This window comes from Chelonoidis abingdonii, chromosome 3 (genome assembly GCF_003597395.2).
Source record: "Chelonoidis abingdonii isolate Lonesome George chromosome 3, CheloAbing_2.0, whole genome shotgun sequence".
In the NCBI taxonomy this organism is placed as follows: Eukaryota; Metazoa; Chordata; order Testudines; family Testudinidae; genus Chelonoidis; species Chelonoidis abingdonii.
Genome location: NC_133771.1, coordinates 131,997,798 through 132,011,719, shown reverse-complemented (window position 1 = coordinate 132,011,719; position 13,922 = coordinate 131,997,798). Strand labels below are relative to the sequence as shown.

The 13,922-nt window shown below is 41.4% G+C and overlaps 1 long non-coding RNA gene across 1 annotated transcript; it reads right to left on the bottom strand.

Moving 5' to 3' along the window:
- Positions 1 to 2,233: 2,233 nt before the first annotated feature.
- On the bottom strand, positions 2,234 to 13,619 carry LOC116825417 (uncharacterized). The gene is made up of 2 exons (XR_004373833.2): positions 13,459 to 13,619; positions 2,234 to 2,772 (listed from the first exon to the last, which is right to left on the bottom strand). It is a non-coding gene; the product is annotated as an uncharacterized LOC116825417 (long non-coding RNA).
- Between the last annotated feature and the right edge of the window lie 303 nt (positions 13,620 to 13,922).

The window sequence follows — 13,922 nt, the reverse complement described above, 5'->3', positions numbered from 1 at the left end:
TGAGTTCCATGACATGGAACATCTGTTGAGTCACATTGATTTGAAGCCCTACCACAACCTTGACAGTGTCCCTCAGAATCCATTATGAATACAGCTTATTACCCTTATCACAACGCTTGTCTCAAAGAACATCCCTATATAAAGGGAGTTCTACACCTATAAAACTAATAGAGCTTTCTGGACATTTGCCCTTCCTGGGTCTGGTATTTGTGTTTAGTGTTGCCTGCAGTACACCCAACTGGGTGTTGAGAGGTGTGCCAGAATGCCTCTGAATATGTGAACATTATCAGCTGAGACAGCACAGTCAAATGCTGCGCAGTAAGTGCCTGCATCTAAAACTCTGTCTTTCTTTCTGTTTCTGGCTGAGTCTCTCTCTCTCTCTCTCTCTCGTTTGCAGTCATTTACCTTTCAGGCTGATTTTGCATATCCTCCCCCCTCAGATATTTTGGAATGTACGGCTGATCACAGGCAGCTGTAATTGGCATGAATGGCAATGTGCTCTGGAGAAGAGGAAATACAGTATCTGTGACTCATCTATACTCCAGGCAAATTCTCTGCTTCAAGAGAAAAGATTGTCTTTATAAAATAGGGGGAAATGGAACACTCCAAATGGAAATAAAATTAAAGAGACAGAGTTGGAAGACATTTTGAATGAAGTCAACCAGCTTAAGAAAACAGCAAACTTCTCTCCCACAAGGAGATAACAACAGGCTAAGAAACAAGTTATTCCAGATGTATTGTATATCCTGTGCACACATGAAATACCGCACAGAAATGTACAGTGCGCTTCAGTTCCTATCTGCATGGGCCTGCTTCTGATACACATACAATAAATAGGACCTTACTTTCCATCGACTTAGGTGGCTACCTCTTGTGGAGGAAGATGCCACTCAAGGTGAGTAAAGGGTATCAGAATCTGGTCCTCTGGGAGAAGTCTTTTTGCATTAGACACACCTGTTTCTCTGTACCACGTTTTCCATCTCCTCTTTTGCTGGTGTCCGTCATGTTGATTCATTTAAGTCTCACACTGTAGCCTTAAGAGGTTGAGAGATATGTGCACAATCAACAGGCCAAGTCTCCGTTCAGCTTCTATTATTGCTCATGACCATGGCTGTCAGTCCCCTATAGCAATGACTCCTCTCACACTGCAGGTATGGTTCATACATATCATCCCTTATGCCTTTCAGTCTTCTGTATGATAGTTCAGATGATACACCGCTCCCAGACTTCTATACAGAAGTACATCAGACTCCCAATTTGTCACTATGTTAATTTGTGCAGCATTTAGTATTGTTATTAATAAAGGGCAATTATAGTTAAAATGCATAATTCTGCTCTCTCACTTAGTGTAGAACTCAAATAACCCAAAGGAATTATTCCAGATTTCCCTTGATGTAACAAAAATCAAAATCTGGCCCAGAAGCTCTATGTTAGAAACAACACTTCCTTACTCTGTAGACTGTGTGTACACAAACTTTACTGACAATAATATATTTTATTCTAATCCTGATAGCTTTGCAGAGCCCAATGGAGAGAGACTGAATTGGATTTTTCTGACTCATGCATCTTACAATGCTTGTAATATTTATCAGCTTCTTCATAATTAACAGAATTGTTAAAGATTCTGCAACAGGAACTTAGCTACTAGTGGCGTCAGAGCAAGAAAACTCCAGCTGGACTTTTACATCCGAGGTGGAGTTTGTGGCACTGGCAGTTAGAAAAAGGCCATCTTTTTACTTGTAGACAGAGCAAAATTGTTATTGAGCCACTAGCCATGGTAACTCACACAGGGTCGGTGCAAGGAAGTTTCACACTCTAGGTGAAACTTCTACCTTGAGCCCCCACCAGCCCTGCGGCAGCTCCCCACCCCCTCTTCCGCTCTGAGGCGCTCACCTATGGCTCCCCCACTGCCCTGAGGTGCCTCCCCTGTGGCAGTTCCCCCCCCCCAAGCCATGTGGTACCTCCCCACCCCAGCTCACTTCTGCTCTGCCTTCTCCCTGAGCACGCAGCCCCTGCTCTAATTCTCCTCCCAGGCTTGCGGCGCCAAACAGCTGATTGGTACTGCAAGCCTGGGAGACAGGAGAAGTGGAGCAGCAACCGCATGCTCAGGGAGGTATGCTGTAAAAAAAAAAAAATTGAGGGCACTGCTTTTTGGCGCCTCAGGCAACCGCTTAGTTTGCCTTAGTGGTAGCACTGGCCCTGAACTCACAATGCCATTTGTAAAGCCAGGTCATGAATCATAATTGCATTTTTATCATCATTATTGTGTTCAAGATTTTACAGAACATAGGGGAAGATCTGGTGCCTGCTTCCAGAAGCTTCCACATTCTCAGAGAGACAATTCAGTTCAAAGACATAGCACTTCAGCCCTGATTAAGTCCCCTTTGCACCACTCTAGCAGCACGGAGCGAATTTAAAGCATCCACAGTTCAGATATATTGTGATGTGGGGAAGAAGGTGGAACCAGCATGTGATGCACTGCAGCAGTCCTGGGCCACCACTAGGGGACCATTGCAGTTGGCATAATTTAGCTCAGCCCCACAGATGCTCTTACTTGAATGAGGGCCAGTTTGGCTCTCAGGAAGGAGAGAGAAATGAAGGAGGCTGACCTTTGCCTCCCTCCTCAGCTTTGCTGACTGTAAATTTACGGATGATGGTCTAAACTCAAAGCAGATTCTAATCCGTATTCCTGTGATTCATGTTGCAACCACGGATGGTCTAATGCAGCTGCAGTTGTGAGTAGGCGGGTAGCGTTTCCATGGAGGATTGGCTCTGCAACATAAGCAGAACAGGTAGTTGCCCAGGGCAGCAAAACATTAGGAACAGCAAAGCGACAGTTTGTTGAATGAGTAACTGCAGGTCCAGAAAGTTGGGATGTTTTCCAACAGAGAGGCAGACGTCTGTGCTGGCCACTGTATCTCCATGCATCACTGCTCAGACCAAAGGAACAGTGCTGATCATTAGTGAGCACAGCGGAGATAAGAACAATAAATATGGGGAAGGGTCTGATTCGCTGTACTTTATAATGTTTATGGCAGTGCTAGGGTAACAGAAAAATCAACAACATAGAAGCTAATCTTATTTTTTCAGCTGCTTAAAAATTAGATCACCCTCCTCCTCCAGCCCCACCATACTCCTTTTCTCCGAATAGCTGCACATATAAGCTATGGGTGCTATTTAAATAAAGTTACATTATTTCAGAGAGGTTTCCAAACCTCAAAGTTCAGACCTGGATTTAGATCCAAACTTCTCCTGAGTTCAGATCCAGTTCATTCTGCTCATTAGAGGTAGAAGACAAGCAGAGGATTCTGATGTAAACTTTCCCAAAGTTCAGATATATTTAGAACTGGATTATTTTATTTGGGCCCATGTCCACTTTATTGATAATGCTGTTGGTGGTTCAGTAGGTGGCACTCTTCCTTCTGAGTCACTGACTCAGCACAGAGCTAGAGGTTATTAGACTGCAGAAAGTGATATCTTTGAGATGATAGTCAAAAATCAAGGACCAGACAATTAATAAGAGTGTTTTAAAGTCCAGGCTAGGGGTAGGCAACCTATGACACGCGTGCCGAAGGCAGCATGCGAGCTGATTTTCATTGGCACTCACACTTCAAATGGCATTGGATTAGGGCCAGACTCCTCCTTATATTCACTGGTAAGAGAGAAGAATTGGGCCCTGAGAGTTTACCTATCTGGCCCAAATGCAGTGAGATGTGTGTACTGTAGTAAGAACATCTTCTCTGCACTCTCAGACAGGTCTTTGAAAAAATTAACAAAGCTACTGCCTCCGGACAATCCACTGCAGAGCCCAAAGCATGCTAAGAAATCATTGTAAGACTTTTTTTCAAGTAACCATAAAATATGCTTACCTGCATGGAGAAATCTCCAAGACAGAGTGCATGCCCCTTGCTACAATCTACCATAAAGATTTACTACTAGTAGTGTGTTTGGAGTGGCAACTGGTATCTGTATTTATTGAGCCTGATTCCCCCCCTGCCTTGCATCTTGTGTATTAATTCACACTGGTGCAAAGTGGGTGTAAAATGCTGTCAGAGAAGAATGGTAGCATTTTACCCCACTTTGGAAAGGGGTAAACAACAACACAAGGTGCAAGACTAGAGAATCAGGCCTCCTGTATTTATTCATGGGGATATATGAATAAATTGTCTGCAAAGTAAAATCCTTCAGGAAGAGAATATCAATGTAATTGGCTTCTGAGTTTGATTTGTGTACTGATGCCCTGTGAATTTTGATGGCACTCAAATCAATTGATGATTTGAAAGAGGTGTTACTGATTATATAACAGTGGAGTAATGGACAGCAAAGACTGGGCATGTTGCTCCAGAGGGCGGGCAAGTTGAATAGCATTCTGGTTATGGTAGATAAGCTTTATCAAATAAGGAAGATTGTGCAGCATTTCCTGGAGGTGGTTAGACTCTGCATTTGTCTAACCTTCTTGGAAATTCATTCTGCAGCTAGATCCCTTCAGCTGGGAATACTTTGTCCCTAATTCCTCTGACACTTGATGATCCAGCCAGCTCCACGCATTCTTAGGGGTGCCTCAAGCTGAGGTTTGAAGCACACTAATGGGAGCACTGTGGTTAATCCACCATAAAACTGAGGACTTTAAGTCTCAAAGGCTGACAAGCTTCTTTCCTAGCATCAGATTAAATAAGTAAAACCAAACCAAGTACATTTAGTGAAATTTGCTTTCTGAAGAGGTCAGCAATTCATATCCCCTTGGTGTACCCTACCAAAGCCTTTCTGTCACTCACCCATCTAATTTTAGTTGCTTGGATTTCATGGCTGCATTAATGATGCTTCCTGGCTCTCAATACTGCTTAGCCTGCCTTAGGTCTTGGATTTACACTGGAAAGAGATCAGCGAAAATAATTTGCAACTTGCTTCAGAGCCAATAAACACAGTTGGCATTATTTTGCTGTGCCGCTCTGGTTGTAAAACACAGATGGGCTTCCCTTTATTCCTTGGATTCTTTTTTTATCATCATTATTTCAGAAGTGTCCAAGAATGTCAACTAACTCCTCTCAAACTGATACTTCAATGACATCTGGTGGTCAGGTCAATAAATTGTTTTCAAATGCTATGAACAATTATAGTGAGGAATTGTCTTTTAAAGGGTAGGGTGTGTTTCCATTGCAAAAACCTTTTATTGCTTGTAGGTGCTTTATTGATTGACGTTTTCGTTAAACCCAACATAAAAAAATGTGTTAGATTTTACTTTGAGCGGCAGCGTCATAAAGCAAATGAGTCAGCATTTGGCTTCCCTCCATCACCACGGATATCTGGGGAAACAGATGTCACCCCATAAAACTGCCAAAGTAATTCATCTCTGTCACCAAGGGGAGTAAGTGAGTTACTTGGGATAGTTGGTGAGTGGTTGCCCATTAGAATGACTGACTCGTTCTGCTATACCAGGGCAGTCAAAGCTTTTGGGCTATTGTGGACAAAAATTCTGAGTAGTCTTACTGAAGGATCCCCAAACTGGCTCTGATGTTGATATATTCTGGAGTAGAATCCAGATTGGCATTCTGATTGTTACTGGAGTGTAGACCTTTTTGCAATCTCCTCTAATATAAAATACAATAAATGTACAACTTTCCTGTTAATAATCTTACCTATAATAAAAAAAGCAAACAGTCTAACCTGGGCGTGTGAGCCCCAGACTCTAAGTTGTAAGCCTGGCCAGTGAGCTAACTGTTGCAGATACCAGCTCAAGTAAGTGAATCAAATGCTGATGAATACACATATTACATACATAAAAGCAATCAGGTTTAAGGCAAAAGCCCAAACTGGGCTAGGCATTAAAGAATAAAAACACTTCATATTTACTGTAAGTGGAGGAATAATGGATACAGCTGGGAGAGAAAAATGAAATACATTGGAAAACATGTAGTAAGTGCTGAGAATCTTTCCAAAAGCAGTTATGCATGAGTGAGATGCATCTGTTGACACAGTAAATGAAAATGAGGAACGCTACACTGGGCTTCTGCGTTCAGATAACCGTTGACATATAACTGGAAACATTGATAAAATATAATTAAGGAAGGTTCAGAACAGACACAGGAAAACAGACTAATGCAATTTCCAGAGGAAAATGTAATAGAAATAAAAAAGAATACAGAAGCCACCTGGAGAAAAATGATGACTGTTACTGTCTTCACCAACTATCCTTGTTCTCAAGGGGCAGTTCCTGTTAGCAGCTTTAAACCCCTGCTGCAAAGTGTGGCCTATGAGACCGATGCAAAGATTAATTTGTAAGGCCAGCCGTTTTCAGAAGTTGCGAGAGAACAGTGTGCTGCCCTCAGCCAAAGAGTGGGTTTTCAGGGAAGTTCTCCTTATGCATTAGTTTGCATTTCACTGCTTGAGTTCACTTCATAGCTTGCTGCCAGAGTTGTGAGGGTACTTTCTGGAATAAACCATCATTGGTGCAAGTGAGAGCAGAACCTAGCTGAAGGAGCAAGGCATTGCAAAACCTGTAGAGTTCTCTTAATACTTGCTCTGCTTCACTGCTCCACTTTCCTGCCCAGTTTTGGGAGGTCAAGAGGTCCTTTGAAATGTTGTGTTTGACTAATTGACCACATAACTTTGTGTTCAACTTCCTCAATTGTTTAGATATGGGCAGGAGGGGAGATTGACTCTTGTTAACTGGAACATGATGTCCGGATCAGGGAAGCTTCCCACAATGCTACCTTTAGAGAGACAAGTAGCTTGGAAGTGTCAGGCTGGTCTAGCAGCTCTTGAATAACATGGCTTTTGAAACAGAGCATTACAAGGAAAGGACTGTATAGTACACACGTGTTTCTTTCATATCACCACAGGGTTTGTTTTTCTGTTTTCATTTGGGTTTTGGGGGGAAAAGTGTGTTTATTTTTTAAGCTTCAAAAAGCAGCCAAACAATGCTAGGGGTTCTTTTTTTTCTAACTCCATGGTATCTGGCGTTTTTCTTAAGATTCCAGTTCCTGGAGTCACATGACTACGTGAGAAACTCAGCTTTCATTGTAAAAAACAAAGTTTCTAGCCCTCATAATTGTGAAGAAAAAGTGAACCACAAAGTTTCAAAAAGCCAGAAGGCACATAAACCCCAGCAATTATTAATGCTAAAAAAACCAAACAAACAAAAAAATCCTGCCTGCTCTGCCACAGACTTCTTGTGTGACCTTGGGCATGTCTGTTAGCATCTCTGTGCCTCAGTTCCCCACCTGTAAAATGGGGATAAGAACAATTCCCTACCTCACAGAGGTGTTGTGACAATAAATAGATTAAAGATTGAGAAGTGCTTTGAGATCTACAAATGAAAAATGCTACACAAAAGCTACGTGTCACTATTATTATTTATTAACCCAATCTCATGATTTTTGAATACTCTGGATTGGTAATACTGCCTGTGTTTTCATGAAGGTGGGACAAAGCAGCCTAAATGCTTGAAGATAGCTTTAGTCAGCCAGGGAATGAAACCGTACAAATCTTTGTTCAGACTGATCAATTGTTGGAATGGTGCTACGAACTCAGCCTATATACCATGCACATCTCTTCACTAAACATCCATTAAACCCAAATGGTTTGATTTTTATTTGCACCCAAGGCATGATAGTTCATTAAAAAGAATATGCTTTTACATGGGCAGCTCAAACCCATTTCTGTGGGAGAAGAAAATGTAAAACCTTCAGGTGTGAGATAAACACAACCTAGCTAAGCTTCTTTAGGGAAAAAAACAAATCAACCAACCAGTTAACTACCTTTTAGCTGGAGACTTCAATTTCAAGTAGGCAAACAAAGCTGGAGATAAGAAATTGCTTGCTTAAGATTTCTAAGTATCCAGCCATATGAAAATCAAGAACAAACTCCACACAATCTGGTGAAGATTATGTGTGACTAGGCACAGAGTACGTAAACAAGAACAGCACTGGATTATATATAGTGCCTTTTAAACTCTGGGTGTCTTAAAAGCATTGTAGGTAGTATCACTTCCCAAACGAGCTGCATTTAGTCAATCAGATCTATACACGCACCAGCAGGATACATTGAGTATGTGGAGCCTACTGACCATTCCTATCATATTCCATTGTGAGAGTGGGCAAATCACAATCTTTTTGCCTCAGTTTGCCATGAATAAAATGGGGATAATATTTCTTTTCTGTTATTCTTTGTCTGTCTTATCTATTTAGATTGTAAATTCTTCAGAGCAAATAACGTCTCTTACAGTGTGTTTGTTCAGAGTCTATCTCAATAGGGCCTTGATCTTGGCCAGGGCACCTAACTGCTACCATAATGCCCATAAGAAATAATAATACAGGCTAGAAAATAATGCATATGTCAAAAGATTGTGGGTTCCACTGATGGCACCACAGGCTGAAACCCCATTAAGCAGGGCAGTTGGGCACATGAACAGACTGGGGTTTGGCAACAGGGGAATTGCACAGTTTCAATCCTTCCTCCAGACTCAACTTGTTCAACCTATTTTAGTCAACCTTGCTCTGTGCCCTAGAGTCCATCCCAAAGAAGGGGCAGAGGAGACATTGGTTCTCCTTCCTCACAGACCTGCAGAGGTACATTGCAGGAAGCAGGCGGCACCATCCCAGGGAATGTTGTTGCTTGCACATTCTCTCTGAGACACTACTCCTCCCAGAGCTTCCCCAGGGGTAGGGCAGCTCCCCAGTGCATGCAGTGCAGGCCCATGGTTACATACCACAATCTACACATACATAAATTACTCTCTCCCTCACACAACCTTACAGGAGAGTTTAATCTTCTGGGCAGCTCTATCATGTGGAGTTAAGTCTCCTTTTATCTTTAACTAACACACATACTGCAAGAGCAGGCAATCGTTTATGCTAGGAGTAATTCTAGATTGGCTATGACTGCAATTAATGGAAAGGGGAAAGGTTCTGAAAAAAAACAGTAACCCTTTGGACTTACAACTCATGCAATCCCACTGACTTAATTTGGCTTCTAGAAGGTGTAAATCAGACAGGAAAATTGGCGTACATATTTACATAGTATGGGCCTGATCCTCAGCTGGTGTCAATCAGCCTTGCTCCATTGACTTCACTGAAACTGTACTAATTGACACCTGGAGGGATCTGCCCTGTATAGGAAAATAATCCTGAACTTTCCCACTCACAACAACAAACTTGCCACATCAGACCCGCTTAGTCCGGCCAGCAATACAGCTTCCCCTCGATTGCTTTGAATGGGAGTTAGGAGCATGCATCAAGTAGAGAATGCAGCCTACTGTGTTCAGTGACCATCTCATTTAATCAGAGCACTAACTCATTGGATCTACCAGATACTGCCTTGCACAGTGTCCCAGTTTCCCTTGGTGCTTGTGTGTGTTATAGGTAATTAATAACAACACATGACGGGGTGTGCATTGGAGTCTTAAGCACCAGAGATGTATTACACTACATAATGCAGTGCATGACCTGGAGTGCCTGAATGCATTTACTTGTGCAGTGAGGAGATAACTTGTATTCCAGTTCCCTGCAATCTAGCCTGAAACGTCCGCTGGATGGGAGATTTAGGTCAAGAAAAAAAAATATGGATGATTTTTGTCTTCTGTTTCAATTTCTAAAGCATTGCTAAAGTGCTTTGTGAGTTACCAAGGATTGGCAGAGGTGATGTGATGCATAATCTCCATTAGCACTGTGAGCAATTAGGCAAGTAGCTGGTGTTGGAGGAGTCTGGTGCCTTGTCTTACATTTTTAAAAATAAAATGTATTTTAATTGTTCCATGGTGACTTTCCCATTAAACAGTCAGATTCAAATTCTGGCCAGATGCACACGCAGTACAATCCGCTTTTAGCCAATGAGGTTGCATGGAGACTATTCTTGTCATAAATAAACGATTTCCTGCCTGCCTCACGGACAAACTGATGTTACCCAGGTAATTTCTGCACATCATTAGAGGAGGTAGAGCAACAGTTCTGAACAATGGTCCCATTTCTCTAGCATAAGAGCCCCTTTTCCCCCAGACCTGAGTTATGCCCAGGAAACTTGGAGTAATAATACTATACCAATACATAACGCCTTTGATGTAATGTATCTCCGTATAGCTCCTCAGAAATGCAGCCGCCTCTGAGTGGGAAACCAGCAGTCAGCTGTGGATTTGTAGGGAGGAATGGATGATTCTTTGGTCAAAGTCATGGAGTAAATGCCTGCTTTTGTCAAAAGTATCTTGGGATCTTCAGGTCCATAAAGGGCTGACAGGTTTTTACGGGTTCACCTAAAAGCCCTGGACACAGTAAGATGTGTGGCACTGACCAGAGCTCACTGAAAAAATCTGAATTTTGATTTTTTTGGTGAAAAAAGGGACAATTTTTTTCACAATACATTTTCCCATTGTTTCCACTTGTTCTAGTATTGCCTTCTATCATCTGACAGGCATTAACCATTGAATCCCTGACCCAGGTCAGGTGACTGGAGCCAAGAAATAAACTCATTCTGTCTTTCCAGCACTGGTGTGTGTCAGAAGCATGTTATATCACTCTGTCAGGATCTGAGCCTGTTGTTCTCAGGAACCTAAGTATTCCAAATCTCCCTCTGATAACTAAGCAGCCAGGTCCTTCCAGTGGGCTGTCAACTCTCCTTTCCAGCACAGGGGAGTTTTAAAACTGTTATGAGTCATTTACCAAAAGAGAAATTGTTCCACACGCATTTTCACCTTTGTCTTCCTGACATACAGTTTTCTGCTTCCCATCTATATCCCGCTCTTGAAGAGAGAGAAAAAGGTTTTTAAAACTGCCAAAACTGTTATTCTCTGTTTTGTGCTTTCATCTGACAGCTCATTCCTCACCATTAAAATTTGTTTTTTGAAACCGGGCAAAGTGATATTTTGTGTGACTGAGTAAATGAATTCCAACCCTTCCTGCTGACCTCTCAATAGCTTAGTCAGTGGCCAATCAGATCACTGGATTTATATGGTCCGTTTTAGAAATGGAGTTGCTGTATTAAAGCATAAGCGTAGGAAGTATTATTTTAGCTCCAGATACGGAACACTGAGACACAGTAACGACCTGTTACCTTGAGCCATCTTTTGAAGTTTCATGGAACCATATGGATGATCATACTGTTTTTGTAGCTCCTGAAGTAACATCTGGCTTTCGTTTGTCTTAGTCCTCTCCTGATGCACTTCTAAATCTAAGACTTCTGAGTCTTAGGAAGGCAGCTTTTACATTTTATATGCTTCATGACACTAAATAGATTTTCACAGAAAGTTTTTAGAGAAAAGGACAAGGTCATATGGGCCAGAGATCCCTTTGATAATTTGCCTTGCCTAGTTTTTACTTAAACTGACCCAGATGCTGAATGAGCAGATTTCTAGGTTCAAGTTTGCTTCCATACCCTGCTGACAAGTTGCTAACCCTGCTATTTGTTATGTTCAGTTTCTATGTTTATCAGCTATTCACTCAAAGTTTATGAAAAAGATGTTCTGATGGGGGAGGATTAAAAAGAAGTAAAAATCCAGGGCCAGATTATCCACAGTATTATGCCAGTATTATGCTGGTGTGGCTCCTCAAGAATCATCTGTGTAAAACTGATGAAACTTAGTCAAGAATTTGGCTTTCAGAATAAGTAGGGAAGTGCCACTTTCCACAAAGGATAATATATGGAGTAAATTACCAGGGACATGATTGAAGCAAAGAGCCTAAATGAGTTCAAGAAATACCTAGATCTTTTCTGAAGGAAGGAATCTGTGAGGATAGAGAAAAAGACTTAGAACTTAAAAAAAAAAGGTGGCGGCGGCTAGTGTGCGACATGGCATTTTGTGTTCCTAAAATCCCTTTATGTTGGACCTTCTTCTAAATTCATTAAAGGGATCCACTGGAAAATTACCCTTGCTCCAACTTTTTGTAATGGAAAGGTTTCTTGGGGAAACAATACTAGAAATGGGCCTGAACCAAACCCTAGATACTAATTGTACATCTGGATCTGAATCCAGAATTTATCAAAGAATTGGACATTCAGATCCAGCATTTAGATACAGCCCATTAAATAAGTACAAGCTGTGAACTCAGATCTGAGGTCCAGATCAAGATTTGGGGTCATGACATGGGTTTTAATATATGTTCATCTCTAAAATATACTTACTCAATTACTTTTCAACATTTTCAAGCTGGATTTCGGAAAACAAGCACCAATCTCTCTGCAATGACATCTCTAGCTTTGTAAAATGTCATATTGTGACAGAATAGTCTATAGATAGATAGATAGATAGATAGATAGATAGTAATTACAAGCCTCTCCATGTCACACAGCCACTCCATGATTGGAAACCTTGGTAGTCTATGCCCAGAAAAAAAAAATCACAATAATAGGGTCTCCTGAGTTAGAACTGACGTTTGTTAGCAAATCTGTATGGAGGAAGCTACCATAAAGTCCACTATCACTTGGCTCAAACCAAGTGCTATCACTCCCTCGGATACATGAACATTATAATGCATTCCATTCTAAATAATCCCCTGCGCCTACCTCTTTATCTTACATTTTTATAATGCACCAATCCCTGTGCAAAATGCCCCCAATCTGATATATTTATTTATGCTGGGAACCACCTTCCTTCATAGTCACATTGACTTGAATACTATACTACATTAGCAAGAGTAGCAGAATCTGACCCAGCGTGTTTTTCCTTTTTGTTCCTCTGGTGCAGAGAAGCATGACTCAGTCCGGATAGGATTTTTTAAAGAGCATTGACAAATACATTTACAAAACACTTTGAAACAAATGGAGGTTAGCAATAATGAATTATTTCTGTCCCACAAAGCTGTTTTCTTTGTTCTGAGGTCTACAGCAAATATATAGTATACCACAGTTTGACTTTTCTTTACTTCCTCCCCCAAAGATCTACAGATTTTCAGTGTCTCTAAATTGTTAGAGTCAATTTTACAGCCAGAAACTAGTTCACATATTGACTGTCATCTGTTGACTACAAGCAACTCCACATTGGACTTTCTGTGGGTAACAGTCCAAGAGGAGACAATAATGACTCACATTTACAAGAAAGAAAAGGGAGAAAGCTACAAATCATCTATTTCTAACCTATTAGGAATGTTGTCTCTGACACACCAGCTCTTAGATCAGATTTTCAGAAGAGCTCTGCTCCAATTTAAACGCTTAAATCAGATTCTTTGTCCATTTTTAAACCATAAATTAAATTATGTTTTTCTATTGAAACCCATTGCCCTTAGTTGAAATCTGTTTCTCCTGGTCTTAGGATATATGTGTACTGCCAAAACACTTATCTTAATAAAAGTAAGTCACCACAGGAATGCTGCTCCTAAAATTTGAACTTTTAAAAAATGGAAAAGAATAGAAAATAAAAATAGTTAAAGCTTAGGATCAAGGCCCTGATTCAGCAAAACACTTACATATGTGTTTAACTTTAAATACATGCTTAAGTTCCCTTGATTTCAATCCCAAATACGGAGTATTTCATACCCTCAGAGTTCAATCCTGAGCTCCACTCCAGGTCCTTTGTGCTTCTCCAACAGCAGTGCAAAGGGGCAAGAAAGCCAGTGGTTCTTCCCAAATGGGGATTCTCCTGGCGTGGGGGCATGCTTGGGTGGTACAGAGTTGGTATCTAGTCTACTGCTTTCCAACTCCCAGGACCCATTGCAGAGGGACATTCTGAGGGTGTGGCCTGAGTATACTGCCCTCCAGTGATCCCCAGTTGGTAGGGCAGTCCCTTTGAGCATAGCCATGTAGGAATTGTTTAAAGCAGCCTGAGTTGAGCTTTGAGACCCAGGATTGGTGATCTCCCCTCACCCACCAGCTGTCCCTAGCATTTACAGAACATGTGGACTTAAGCTTCTGTATGCAAATGACGAGGAACTCAGCTGGTGAGTCTACATGATACTGAGCAGTTCCCTTTCAAATCCTCTTTTCAGTTAATGCTGTGGGTT